At 38.8% G+C, this 15,195-nt stretch overlaps 1 protein-coding gene across 6 annotated transcripts in view; it reads right to left on the bottom strand.

Annotated features, from left to right (window-relative positions):
• The window catches only part of CREB5 (cAMP responsive element binding protein 5), a 480,741-nt gene that overhangs the window by 402,604 nt on the left and 62,942 nt on the right, over positions 1-15,195 (bottom strand). For 3 of the 6 annotated variants that reach the window (XM_042968884.1, XM_042968866.1, XM_042968875.1), the window contains exons 3-4: positions 12,858-13,267; positions 2,161-2,224 (exon numbers count right to left, since the gene is read on the bottom strand). The gene's annotated coding sequence lies outside the window, so the exon portion shown is untranslated. Of the gene's footprint in view, positions 1-2,160; positions 2,225-12,857; positions 13,268-13,896; positions 14,035-15,195 lie in introns of all 6 variants that reach the window. The other 3 variants (XM_042968900.1, XM_042968908.1, XM_042968891.1) reach the window with 3 other exon arrangements.

Raw genomic sequence — 15,195 nt, 5'->3', positions numbered from 1 at the left:
CTCCTTATAATCCCATCCAGAGATACCCACTATTAAGTTTGAGGAAAAGCCTTCCACAAATTATATGATACATCTAAACATAAAATGCATGAGTTTGATCAAACTGTATATTCTGTTCCCAGACTGCCTTTTCTTTTCACTGCACGATTTGTAGTGGACCTCTGTCCATGGAAATACTGTAATTTGGCATCATCCTTTTTTTATGGTTACATAAGATTCCATTGTTTGGGTTTAATCAAGTCACCAGAATGGATATTGACGTAGTTTCCAATTTGTTGCTTTTATAATCAGTACCACAATGGACGTCTGTTCAGGTACTTGTACATACATATGTGACTACTTTTCATAGAAATGGCACTGCAGGGTCACAGGCTATGCATGTCTTAAATGTTGTTACATTTAAGGGCTTGATAGCCCTTTCCCAAGGGACTGTCCAACCTGCAATACCCTGATCAATAGGGTGCATCTTTTAGAGCAATTAAAGTCTGACACGAGATATCAAAAAGATGAAAGTCTATCTTGTAGGCAAAACTGAAATTGGTGACTTCTATGAAGAGTTCTACAAATGGAGGACCGCACAACAAACGTAAGGGATATTAACCACAGAATTCACCTTCGTAAATCATCACAACAACAGCTAATCTTGATTATTCTGAATCAGTATGTCTGTCCCATGTATCTCATTCAATGAGGACAACACTGTGAAGTGGCTAGTATCATTATTACCCTCCTCGTATACTCTACAGCTGAAGGAACACAATTAAAGATACGGTAACTCGCCAATATGGCCAGTAAGAAGTAGCACTGGAATTCTTACCTTCATTTTTTTTATTGTGGTAAATATATGTAACGTAAAATTCACCTTTTTAGCCATTTCGAAGTAACAATTTGGTAGCATTAAGTACTCCATACTACTGTGTAATGATCACCACCCATTATGTATTCCAGAATGCTTTCACCATCTCAAACAGAAACTCTGTACCCACTAAGCAGTAACTCCACATTTCCTCTCCCGCTGGAACTGAGATTTGAGCTCATAAAGCCTGAGGTTAAAGCTCAAGAGTTAAATTTCAGGATCTACTTCTTTGAATGGCTCTCCCATTTTCTCTTTCATTGTGCATCCGAATTAAAGTCAGGTTTTAGTGCTTTCTTTTCATGAGTAGGGCCTTGTGTGGTACAGGAAGAGCAGCCATAGAATACTTCCAGAATAATAGGAGGTTTTGTGGCAAAGGTGGGACTGTCAGGGCACCAGTCAAGCCTTAACATTGCTGACTTACCATTCCTGAACTTGCCTGTGGTAGTTCTAATTGTTAAACATGAAGGCCAAGGTATTGTGTTAGGCTGATGAATCAGTTTGTTTGTTTGTTTTTTAAAGCAGAAACAATTTTTATCCTGAGTCACTAATCCAAACGAACTGACCAAGGGGCAGCTGCGGCATGTATGGATTGCCTCAATGCAAATCTTCAATATCCCCCAGTCTAGAAGAAGAGGGAGACGCTGTATCCTCTAGGGGCTGGCTCTAACCCAAGAGACCCAGACAGATGGGATCCTTACGTCTCCTTATCTTTTTATGTTGATCCCACCCTATCCTAAATTTTGCTTTCCCAAATAGAGCCTTCTGGAATACAGCTGCCATCACTCATTCAGTTGTCAGGGGGTGAATGGCTGCCTTTTTGGAGGAATACCACTCTGTAAATCAGCCACCAGGTGCTGTTTATCCCACTGATGGATGTCACACATCCACACATATGGGACCTAAACCAGAGCTATGGATTTTTTTTTCCAATCCACATATTGGATTTTTTTTCTCTGTATTTTAAACTTATTACACTGCTGTTTTAGAATAAATTCTTCTTGAGAAATCAGGTTCCACATATCATTTAACACTCCAATCCAAGGTACGACAACAAAACACCTAAAGAAAATGTCTGTGTATTTTCAGGGTGTTTAAAATGTATTATAAAGTCATCTGTCTTAATAGAAAGAGACCTAGATTTTTTCTTCTTTTTATACTCACAGACAAGTGAAGTGAATAAAGGCTTAGTGATCCAGAATATAAAGAGGACAAGGGGGAAAGCAGCCAAAGGAGACAGATACAGACCAAGAGAGGGAGAATGCAGACGAATACAGAAGTTACAGTTTCTTCATTCTTACAGTTACCTGGTATTCTTCAACTTGCCAAAAAGAAAAAGAAGTAATAGCATCCAAGAGTTATGGTCCTGTCCTAAAACAAAAAGAAATTGCAATTAAAATGATTAAACTAAGTAAAACAGACACGGGAAACATATAGAAAAAAAATATATTTCCTGTGCACTAAGCCTCTGATCCCATTAAATACTTAAATAATATCTTCCTGACATCATGACTGTGGAAATAACATGTTACTCTCATATTTATGACATCAAGAGATTATATTACTAGTCTATGAAAATATATGGTTAATTTGTAATTTTTAAATGACACTGATATAAATTAGTATATGTTATAGAATTAGATACATATGCTATACCAGCCAGTTTTATATTTTGTTATCAACATCCCCAACATGTTGATAAAACAAAAGAAAACAAAATGTATCTTTGGACAATAAAAGCATATCTGCCCCACATCCAAAAAGAAGGGAAAGTGTGTATGTATGTATGTGCGTGTGTGTGTGCATGCGCGTGTGTGTGGAGGGGTGTATATATAAATATATAAATATATATATATATTCCAATATATAAATATATAAATATATAAATATATAAATATATATATATATATATATATATATATATATATTCCCATTCTCCCACATTCTTCTTTCTAGAGCTTTATCTAACTCTTTCTTGGGCACAGTGCCATAGACGTATAAGCCTTTGTATCTTCTGATTAAAAGAAAATAAGTGTAGAATCATGTATGCTACAGTCTGCGGCCAAGAGCCCATGTCTATAATCCATCATTAAAATGTGACAGTATATGGCTGCAAAGAAAGAACATCTCAGTTGTCAGGCTCATTTGCAAATGTTTCAGGGGCTGGAGATTGTTTGGCAATCCTGCTGTTTCTAGGTTATTTGTGGAATAACCGGTTTAATTGAGCTGATGATTGCCTTGTGCCTGCACTGCACTTCTGACTTAGATCTTTATTTTCTGCAGTTGGCACCGATTTGGGCTACGTGGCAAGGGAATGGCATGCATTCAGCAAGCCCAAATTCCAGAGTTCCAGCCCACCCCTTCTTTGCCCTTGCCAATCTGATTTCTGAGGAATTTGCCTAGAGTTGCTACAGGAAAAAAAAAAATGGGGAAGGTACTCCTTGCCCTCCTTTCAGACCATTTCACAGAATACCTCCTTTGGCTTAAGATTCTTAGCCCCATTAGGGAAAAGGCATTTTATGCTTTTATCAAAATGGAGACCTGTTTAGGATGTTCTCTGTAATTGGAGTACACCCCACGACATGTAGTACACAATGTAGACCAACCTGTTACAACCTGGAGAATAGTGCAAGTCAGATATTTGCTACCCAACAGAGCCAGTCGGAAAAAGAAAAGGGTGGGGGGAACCTGGGTTAACACCAACCTTGTCCTGACACGCACCAAGGCTATAGCATGAAGGAAAATTGAAAACAGAAACATCAGGAAGATCACTGAGAAGGCAGGGCCTTTCTTTCTTCCTTTACTTTGTTCCTAACAAATGTTCATCCTCAACCACTCTAAATCATATCGCTTGAATGAAGCTTGTGTAAAAGGGAAGTTCATATTGCAAAGCCAGTGTGGAGAGAAACTGCCCTTGACCACTAATGGAAATGGCTATATCCTGCTTTGGAATGGGCTTGTTCCCCTCTAGAGTAGGTAAGTACCCCAAGCTAGTCGAATCTTAGAATCTAAGAGTATGATGAAATTAACAGGCAGCATTTAAAAGAGTTTTCATCTTCCATGAGAACAGCCTAACATAGGTCTTTTTCCAATGAAAATTTAGATAACATTCTCAGGCATATAGCGAATCTCATCTAAAAACCTCCAAATGGTTTCCCCCTAAAACCTCTACAGGAAGTAACAATAGTTCTTTTCCTCTTTCAGGGAAGAGAAATAAGCCGTATTCTTTCAAAGTAGGGTGGAAGATAATTTTGATGAAGACTTCCAAATTTATAAAAGTCACTCCAACTCAATTTGAGAAACTTAACAGAGGACCATGGGAGAAGGGAAGGGGGAAAAAATAGTTTCAAACAGAGAGGGAGGCCAACCCTAAGAGACTCTTAAATAGAGAGAACAAACTGAGGTGGATGGGGGGTGCATAGCAGAGGGGAAAATGGGGGATGGGCATGGAGGAGGGCACTTGTTGGGATGAGCACTGGGTGTTGTATGTAAGCGATGAACCACGGGAATCTACTCCTGAAGCCAAGAGCACACTATATACACTGTATGTTAGCTAACTTGACAATAAGTTACATTTAAAAAAAAAGAAAAAGTCACTCCAATTCAAAGAAGGCATAAGACCGACAGATGTGCTAAAGCAAAATAGGAAAGTATGGTACAATCTCTTTACTCTTCCTTTACAAAAATAAACAGAAATGCAAGGGTTAGAAGACAAATTTGCAAACAGGCTTCTTTTCACGACAAAGTCTTAAGCAACATTGTTCTATCCTGGGTGACATCAAATCAGATCCAACACTCAACTGGAACGCCGTTATCACTGAATTATGGTGGGCGCAGAGTCAAATGTGGGTGAAGTTTGTGCCGAATGCTGAAAAACGCGGGATTTTCTCTTAATATGAATTATATGAGAATAAAGCAGGGGCATCTAAAGAACACTTGGCTCTCCACAGGACTAGATTACTTACGTTAAGGATGAATTTATCTGAAACAAATAGAGCTACTCAGCTTTCTTTTGATTAATGTTAGCATGGTATATCTTTCAACATCTCTTTACTTTTAATCTACATGTGTCTTTGCATTTAAAGTACATTTCTTGTAGACAACATATGGATGGGTCTTGTCTCTTTTATCCACTCTGACAGTCTCTTTTTTAATTGGTATATCTAGACCGTTCACATTTTAAAGTGAGTATTTATGGGAGTGCCTGGCTGGCTCAGTTGGTAAAGCACGTGACTCTTGATTTCAAGATCATGATTTCAAGCCCCACACTGGGCATGGAGCCTACTTAAAATATATATATATATATATATATATAATTTAAAAATTAAAAATAAAGTGATTATTGACATAGCTGGGTTTATATCTACCATATTTGTAAATATGTCATATTTGTTGCCCTTGGTCTTTGGGTTTTTTTTTTTCTTTTGCCATCTTTTCTTTTTCTGACTTCCTGCTTTTAATTGCCATTTTATACAATTTCATTTCTTTCCCCTTAAGACATCAATTATACTTCTTTTTAAAAATATTTCACTGCTCTCCCTAGAATTTATAATATACATTTGCATCTTAATCCAGGCCTGCTTCTACACCACGTCACAGGTAATCCAGGTACATTATAACAGAGAATTCCCAAGTTTTCCCTCGCATCCCTTATAACTTTGCTTTCCTTTCTCTTATTCATAAACTATCATCGCCCAATACATTATTGCTATTATTAATCTGAACAAACTGTTTTCTGTTAGATAGTTGTTGATTTTCAGCTGTGAGAATGGGATTGATGACTTCTAAGCTCTTTACGTATTGGACTGGGAACCTCCCCCCCGCCAAAGTCAACCTTAATTTACATCACAGTGAGACCAGGAGAGATCAGAGAAAGGCTAATTAAGATCTAGCAGAAACTGTAATGAGACCAGAATCCATAATCAATCATCAGAATATCAAAGTAACCAAGAAAAGTTGAAATAAATGGGGAGATGGTAGCAGAGAGAAGGGACTAGGAAGAAAGATGTTTGAAAATCTAAAGCTTTAAGCGTGTTGCTTCTTTGCGAGACACAGAGTCTGAGGAAACGTTTCTGAGAAGTGCGTCAGGTCCAATAGAAATATCTAATGTTTCTTTGCTAAAAAGCATCACTACTTTGTGGACTGAGAAAGATGGCTATACTTTAAAAGGACAAATGTGGGGCACCTGGGTGGCTCAGTAGGTTGAGCGTCCGACTTCGGCTCAGGTCATGATCTCATAGTCTGTGGGTTCGAGCCCCGCGTCAGGCTCTGTGCTGACAGCTCAGAGCCTGGAGCCTGTTTCCAATCCTGTGTCTCCCTCTCTCTCTGCCCCTCCCCCAGTCTCACTTTGTCTCACTCTGTCTCTCAAAAATAAATAAATATTTTTTAAAAAATTAGAAAAAAAAAAAAAGACAATGAGTAAACAGAGAGGCAGCATTAAGCCTGAACTCACTAATGCTGGAAGTGGGTCACAAGACAGACAAGGTCTGAATTATGGGACTGAGGTGTCATCTGTACCTGGAAGATCCCTTCATTCTCCCAGCCTCCTTCCCCACACCTTTGAAAACAAGGATTTGACGAGATAAACTACAAGATCATTCTGTTCTGAATTCCTAAAATTCAATGTCAGGTACGTCTGCGATAGAAATATTGATCTATCATTGGTCAAGAGCAGGAATGAACTGGAAAGACACAAAGGTAAAAGCCTACAAGAGAAATACTGTATAACCCATGAGGTGCAGTCCCACATAATCCTGGGCTGCTAGAGCAAAGTCATAGATGTACAGACACTTAGGGTGAGCCAAAAGAGGGAGCACTGAGGGCCGCTGACCGCCCATCAGAACTGGAGCAGATCTCATACCTCAGTGAAACTTATGGTGGCATGGAGTCTTTGTGGAAGCAATTCTCCCACGGCCAGTTAATCTGATTTCATTTATTTCATGTTTTAGCTATATGGGAAAGCATGAAAATATTTTAAGCATACGTTTTATTTGCTCATATAACTGTTTTCCAAAAAGATTCATTCTACAGCATGTAATAGCCTATTAGTAATGACAAATGAAATCCAATTAAGATCAGGGAAAGAAAGAGAGAGAAAAATGAAAAACATCTGTTGAGTGCTTATGTGCCAGGCACGGTGCTAGGTGATTCAGATGGGTCATTTAGTCCCTCTATCACCCTTTATGAGACGTATGATAACACACTTCTTACACATAAGGACAATTTCTAATTCTCAAGAATATATATAAGTTGCTGAAATATTTACATGGGCTGAAGACCATACCAATACATATGGAGGAAAAATGTTTTTGATAAAATTATGATAGAATACTAAATTTGAAATAGTACAGAAAATCAAGTATACAAATATAATCGTTTCATCCTATGAGTAATTTTTAACTGAAAAAACTTAACAGCTGATGCATTAAGGTGATATGTGAGACTGAATGGATTGTTTTCTCTGTTCTAAAAACAAAATCTAAAAAAGTTATCAACAAAGACTTTCAAAAATTCAATCAACAATAAAATAAACATAGCAGGAGATCTGTAAGACATACTATATTCAACCCATCTTTCAAAGAGTTAAAAATGTGTAAGGAAAGTCTAACTTTAAGTCCAAATCATAAACTTGACTTGAACTCTGTTGTCAATTGCAGGGAAAGCATTCCAGACTCTAAGAAACTGTTTGATTTTTTTTTTCTTCCTAGCATCAAGAAAAAGCTGGAAGGCTTATAGGGCCCGTGGCATGTAAATTGTAGCCATCAGGAGAAAAACTCCCTGTACTAACAAGTGATGCTTTCAAAGTCATTTTCTTTCCGTCCTTTACAATGCTGCCACACCGACAGGGTAAAAGATGGGACAGAGAATTCTTCTAGTTTGAAATCAACCAAATGATGCAGAGGAAAAAGAAGCGCTTTGCCAAAACCTCAAGATTAAAAGTAATAAGAGAGGTGTCTGTCAGCATCTAGAAGAGTTGTGCAAACAACAGATGCAAGACAGAGCTTTGAAAAGGAAAATATTGTTTTTAGTGCCACTTTTGGAGAGTGATCGGTAATGTATTTCATTTCTGTCTTAATAAGGTTATTAACAGTTTTCTTACAGAAAAGAGCAAAGTAATATTTTCGGTGAAGGTTTGTCGATAAGCATTAGTGTGGCAAAGAATTGTGTGCCTTTTTATGAACAGTCTACACAGTAGAATAAAACACTATCTACATGAGCTTTCACACAGCACAGCAATTAATTAACTTATCTCTGTGAACACTGTTCTCACTGAAACTTATTAAAAGTCTGATTCATCCCCAAAGCCCCAGGCAATCATCAATTGCTTCATAATAATACAAAAGAAAAATAAGCTTTGGTTATGTTCTCATTTAATATCCTAAGAAGATCCTCTTTGCCCTCTGTCTTTGTTTGAAAATATCTCTATTAAGAGGTTTTTTTTTTTTTTTTTTACCTTAAACCCTCCCACTTGACATGAAATATGTTATGGCAGGGAACTGTGGGAGTAAATTACAGAGCCTCCAGGATACCAGATTAAGAGGAGAAGCTGGACTTTCTCAAAGACACACAAATCATTCAACATGCAGCACAACAGGGCACGCAGTGTGTTATCGATGCTGAGTTCCAAGCACCATTGTTAATACAGACCAGAAGAGGAATTGTTCATTAAGTAATAAAAGGGGGGAGGGGAGGGAACACTCAGACTTCAGCGTTCAAGAAGCCAGCAGTAGAGGCACGCTGGTTTCACAAGTATTAAACAGCTTAAGAATTATTAGTCTGTTTAGGATTTTGGTTTCATTCAGCTCTCCCAAATATCAACCTAATGACTTCTCAGCAGCGACTACAGTTTATGAACCGTGTATTTTTTAAATGTTTGCTATAGTTGACAATATCAATAGCGCCCTCTACAGGAAGTTTCAAACCCACAACTTCAGTTTTCTTCAGTTTTAAGGGAAGTAATAAGTAATAAGTAGGGTGAACACTATCTGACACAGGTGAAAAATGGAATGAAATTAGTAAAATTGAAGAAAAAGCTGAAATGTTGACGATGCCTCTATCTTATGTGGAAATTTAGGAATTTGGAATGAAGCAAAACAAAACCACAGCTGGTAGCCCTAGGCTATTCCGTTTGTGTGTGTATATGCATTATTTTTGTTGGTGGTGGTGGTGGTGGTGGTTTATTTGTTAACACTCAGCCATTTGAGAGAAGGACATTGAAGTTCACAATGTCTTTTTTTTCCTTTACATTGGAATCTCAAAAACATATTAGCTTTCCCTCTTCTAAGATTTGCTAGTTGCAATATTGTAGTGTATTACTCAGATTCCTTTTAAGATGCAACCAGAGTTGACTTTTTTGAAAACGCATAAACGACTAATGCATTTACATTTCAAATTATGTCTATTTTCCTAATATTCAGTAAAGATTCTTAACTGGAGGCTTTTGCATGTGAGGAAATCCTGATGCTGATAAGATATGTCTGTATGAGTCCTTAAAAATGCGGCCGTTTAATAAGTACAGATACTTGCTCTCCATGATCAGTGGTTGCAAATCCAGATTCAGAAGGCAGAATCTGCTTGAAGGAATTGTCAGGACTAAATTTTCTACTCATGTCACTACAGCCTTGGAAGGCTGAGAAGCAGACTTCTTATCTCAACTATAATACATCCAATGACCTTGTGACAATGATTTAATCTCACCTTATTTTAGCAAGTTATCACAATTTGGGGGAAATCAACTTCTGATTTCAGTTATCTACAAAGTGACACAATAAATGTCAATCTAAGAGCTGAAACGTTATTATTTTGGGTGATCTACAAAGTGAACAGGCAATTCAGAGGCTGTTTTACTTTTCCACTTTGTTGCACCTTTTTACAGTCAATTAACTTTTCCCGGGCCTTAGTTTCTTCATCAGAAAAAAAATAATTAAAAAATTCTGTTTGGCAAAATATTTTGAACTAGATACCTGGTTTAACATATAAACATATTTTTAAATAGTTGAGCTCTATAAAAAAGGAAGGATAAACAAATCACTGAGCTCATAAGGCTAAAAAACAGGTGTTAGCTGAATCTCTGGCTATCCTATAGGCATTTACCAATCTTTATAATCAAGAGGCTTGAATTTTAATGGCCATACTGGGTCCTAAGCAAGATGATGAGGACTTGGAACTGAGACTTCTTATAAAGCCAAAGTAATGAAAGAGCATGCCTTCCACATAAACCATGTAAAGGGAAATAACAAGAAAATCTCAGCCTAGGCTCTGGGTTGGAACATTACATCTTCCCTGAAAATTTATAACCACAGGCCTGTCCTGTGAAGGTTTGTGGTTAAATTGATACTACTCACAATCTAGGAAACCTCAAGCCAAGAAATTAACCCAGTGTGGACCCAGATGGGTAGTGACCTGCACGGCGTGGCAGAAGGAAACCAAGATTCTCTCTGAGGGACTGACCCTCGACTCGGGTCTTAGAGGATTCCTACAGATACCTCCAAATAGGAACTGAAAATCCAAAATTATGAAGTACATGAGGAAACAGGTCCCAGGAGTGAGGGCCGGCAGAAACAATAACAGCTGAATTAGACTGCCAAGAATTTTGAATATTGGAATGGATCATACAGAATATAAAATAACCAGACAGAAAATGTTAATAAAACAAATATGGACTAAAAAACCAGAGAAAGTAATAAAATACTTTCAAAACACCAGAAAAGGGTTTGAAAAGGGACCAAATATTTTAAAAACTGAAAATGTATAATTTAAAAGCACAATGGATAGCTTAATAGATTAGTCACAGTTGAAGAAAGAATTGGTAGAATGGAAGGTAACACTCAAGAAATTAACCAAAACACAGGAGAGAGAAACAAAGAAACGGTAAGTGCGAAAGAATACTTATGAGAAACAGAATGAGACACTTAATAAATGTCTAACTGGAGTTCAAAAAGATGCTTTTAGTGAAATACCAGTAACACTGGCATAGAATTTTTTTTAATTTTTTTAAATTTATTTATTTTTGAGACAGAGACAGACAGAGCACGAGCAGGGGAGGGGCAGAGAGAGAGGGAGACACAGAATCCGAAGCAGGCTCCAGGCTCTGAGCGGTCAGCACAGAGCCCGACGCGGGGCTCGAACTTACAAACCGCAAGATCATGACCTGAGCTGAAGTCGGATGCTTAACCAAATGAGCCCACCCAGGTGCCCCTGGCATAGAATTTTTGAGGAGATGAAAGATATAAATGTTCAGGTTCTGCAAGCCAAGTCCCAAGGAAGATATGTAATAAGAAACTCACACCAAGACCCATCACAGTAAAGCTGCAAAACACCAAAGACATAAAGACAATATTGAAAGCATCTGAAGGAGAAAAGACAGATTATCCATAAAAGGAGAGTTAAACCGGCAGCAGACGTCTCAAAAGCAGCAACAAATGCCAGACTTGCAGTGGAATAAAATCTACAAAACATTCAGAGAAATGACCAACCTAGAATTTCACATATAGCAAAAGTACAAGGGTGAAATAAAGGCATTTCACAAAAACTAAAAGCCATGCGGTTTACTGCCAGAAGACCTTCGAATTTGAAGAACATACTTCAGAAAGAATAGTTGTAGAGAAGGGAGATGAGGTGCCCGAAAGGAAGACAGACAACGAAAATGCAAATAAGTGGGTGAATCTAAACAAACACTGACCATATAAAACCACAACATTAATGTTTATAGCAAGAACAGTAGAAAAAAGTGGCCCTCAAATAGTGGACAACAGTATTATGTAAGATGCAAGGGAAGTGACCAGAGTAAGCATATGTATGGATACATAAATGTACTTATTATAAATACATAAATCAGATACAATGGAGCTCTTCTGGTAGAAGTGAGGGCAGGAGATTCCGCCCAGCTTCGGTTCATCCGGGAGCTATGACCATGAAGCCACAGGGCTCTAAATCAGCTGAAGACTCACTAGACTGCAGTTTACCTAGGAAAATTCATAACACTAACAGTCTGTATCTGTTACTTTGTTTTTATAATACTCATATTTTTATTTTAAACAATGATTATAAAAAGCCATATCCTTTTTTTTAAGAGTTCTTGGCAAGAGCTTATTAATTTGCCGTCTTTTGTTACTTAAGTATAGCTGACACACGATGTTACATTGGTTTCAGTGATTCAACAGGTCTATACTTTCCGCTATGCTCACCACAACTGTGCATCGGCCAGCTGTCACCATACAATGCTATCACGATATCATTGGTATGTTATACTTTCATTGTGTTTTAAACAGGGAAATCTTAATTATACAAGCCCTGGTTTGGTCTATTGCAGTAAGTGTGAAACATTAAAGATCTCTAGGTTAAGAAAAAGAGAGGTACAGTTTGAATCTTTCATATATAATTATTTTAGCTTTAATGACAAGGAAATATTTACTAATTCGAGTTTAAATTGATTATAACATTTCATGGCAAAGGGTTTCACAGGAACTCAGATTAACTCTCCTGATTTACGTCAGTAGGGGAAAAATAAAAACTGGAGAATACGTCCTCAGTGACCTTGTTTTGATGTCCCCTTTTTCTAGAAAAAAATTTTTTTTACATTTATTTATTTTTGAGAGACAGAGTGAGACAAGGTGAGAGTGGGTAAGGGGCAGAGAGAGAGGGAGACACAGAATCCAGAGCAGGCCCCAGGCTCCGAGCTGTCAGCACAGAGCCGGACGACGCGGGGCTCGAACTCATGAACTGTGAGATCATGACCCGAGCCGACGTCGGGCGCTTAACCGACTGAGCCACCCAGTGCCCCTGATGTCCTCTTTTTCTGTTGGCACCAAATATGCTGTCGGCGCTCTGATTATTACGCTACTGTGCCAAACTTAGCTCCTTGTCAGACTGCGGCTAGCAAACAGGACGTACGTCTATTCACATGCTCCCAAGACAGTAATGAAACGAATCCTCTATCTTTTGTCTTTTAGGTTAAGAGAGGTAACTACTTAAATAGTTAAGGTTCTTGTTAAAACGAAATTACCTGTTTTCAAATATGAAGACCTAAATGCGTGTCCGTGCCTGGTTATCTGAGGGGCAAGGCCGGGAACTCTCACTGGAAGCATAAGGCTGCAGCGCTGGGATAGGCAGAATAATCTGAAGCGACGAAATTCGAAATTCGGGGTAGTCTGTTACAGTAGCAATAGGAAACCAATATTGATACCGTTCGAAAGACGACCGTAAAGCTGTCACACTGTGGGCTTTGAAAGCAGATTTGCTGCCTTTTCTTCCTCTGTTGTGATATCATATGCTTGTTTCCACTAGCGTAATGCACGCTGGGGTCGCCGTTGTTAATCTTGCAATCGTACTTTTCCAGTTAAAGACACCAGACCTTTGGCCTCTTTTTCATTCCCAGGGTGTCCAGTGGGTGGCCTGTGATGTCTCGCTGCTAACCTGAAACGATATTTCATCCGACCTAATAAGCACTCAGCTCAGATGGTCATCTGTGCAAATGCCACAAGGAACAGCTCCCACAGGACCCAGAAAAGTATTCGTTTCCCAAAGAGACTTAAAGCCTACATTGATAGCATATAAAATAAGGACTCTTTAACATGTAAAAAGTGATGAGGTTACTTCACCCTTTCGTTAGGCTTTTAGGAAAAAGCGAAACTTAAATCTTAAAAGATCCGTATGCCCACCTGACACTTCAAAACAATAGAAATCCAACTAATGAAATGTATCCTAACTTCCTCCCCTAGCTTCTTACTCCCAACATTCGCTACCCTTTCCAACTAACTTTTCCATTCTTCTAATTTTCTGATCTTGAAGCTTTGGAGTAATTTTTTTTTTTCTTCCTCTGATCAGCCCTTTGGAAAGCTCCCACCTTGTCCTCTTTCTCTGACTCTCTTTTCTCACCATTAGCATGCAAATATCAAATACAACTCGGGTGTCCCACGTCTGTATCCAGTGGCACGCTCCCTGGTCTCTGCCTCTTGGGTTCATTCTATACAACATATGCCTCTTTCTGCCGTCATCCCACACCATTCCCTCCACACTCCACGGTGGCTCCCTGCTGCTTTGACCTTACGAACAAATCCTTCTGCTTGACTTTCAAGGTCTAGCCATCTTCTCAGTCTTGTTCTCCGCTCCTCTCAACATGCCTTCCCTCTTTCAGACAACCAGGCCGTTTCCTCTGTTCACGAAATTTACTTTTCTCTCTCCTGGTAACTCAGGAGAAAAAGACAAAGCTGAGTAAGACATTGACCCCTCTCTTTGACAAGTATGTAGTTTGATGGGGTGGGGGAGGACAGACAAGTAAGTTAATGAGCGTTTTAGGCTCTGTTATAAAGAGCCTCGTGGTGACAACACCAACGAGGGCTGAGGGATCAATTCTTCAGGAGACGGCAGGGTAGGAAAGGCTTTGGAGAGGAGGAGGTGATAGAAAGAGGAGTCGTCCTTTTGAGAAGTGATTGTTTTGGAACATTCTGCAATAAACAGTAGACTCTGTTAATGCTCGTCAGATAACGGAAAAAGAGGGGTGCCTGGGTGGCTCAGTCGGTTAGGCATCCAACTTCAGCTCAGATCATGACCTCATGGTTCATGAGCTCAAGCCTCGCGTCTGGCTCTGTGCTGACAGCTCAGAGCCTGGAGCCTGCTTTGGATTCTGTCTCTCTCTCTTTCAAAAATAAATAAACATTAAACAAAATGTTTTTAAAGATAATGGAGAAAGAGATAAGCAAAACTCACCCACTAGTAATTTCCACCCTGGGAGAAAATATCTCCTTCGATACAGTTCTATTTTATACTTAGGAAGAATTGTGACCTCAGTGACTCAGAAAAAGTCAAAAGTAGAACCCATATAACTCATTCTGCTGGAGTATACTTGGTTTTATTCCACTGTGAGAGTAAGGGAATGTTCCCAATAGTTTTGTATTGCCCTGCAATGAGCCGCAGATATAGCATGGATTTGAAAGCAAACTTTTTTCTGTTGGTTTCTGCCTATAACCTATGCTAACCCTATGGGAAATCGAAGTCTGGCACTCTATATGATATTTTGAGGGGCTCTGGGAAAACAGTCTGAATGGGTTTCTTAAATTCCACTATCATTGGCTTCCTCACCTTCAAAATGGAGATGAAAGCAGCACCTCTTCTGAGGATTATGTGAGCATAAATACAAAAAGCAAACGGCATATTCTGAGGCAGGCACTTCCCTCTGTAGGGCTAAAAGACATTTAAATACTGTTCAACTGCATCTAACTCTGAAAACATGAACACCCCGAGTAGTTCCGAGTCATGTACCCTACTTGATCAGCACACCGGCTCTCTTCCAGCAGACTGGTATGTGAAAGTGAATTTCCGAAGGCTGAAAAGAGACCAAGGTC

The sequence above is a fragment of the Panthera tigris genome, chromosome A2, assembly GCF_018350195.1.
Source record: "Panthera tigris isolate Pti1 chromosome A2, P.tigris_Pti1_mat1.1, whole genome shotgun sequence".
NCBI lineage: Eukaryota > Metazoa > Chordata > Mammalia > Carnivora > Felidae > Panthera > Panthera tigris.
This window is presented reverse-complemented; position numbering and strand designations above follow the sequence as displayed.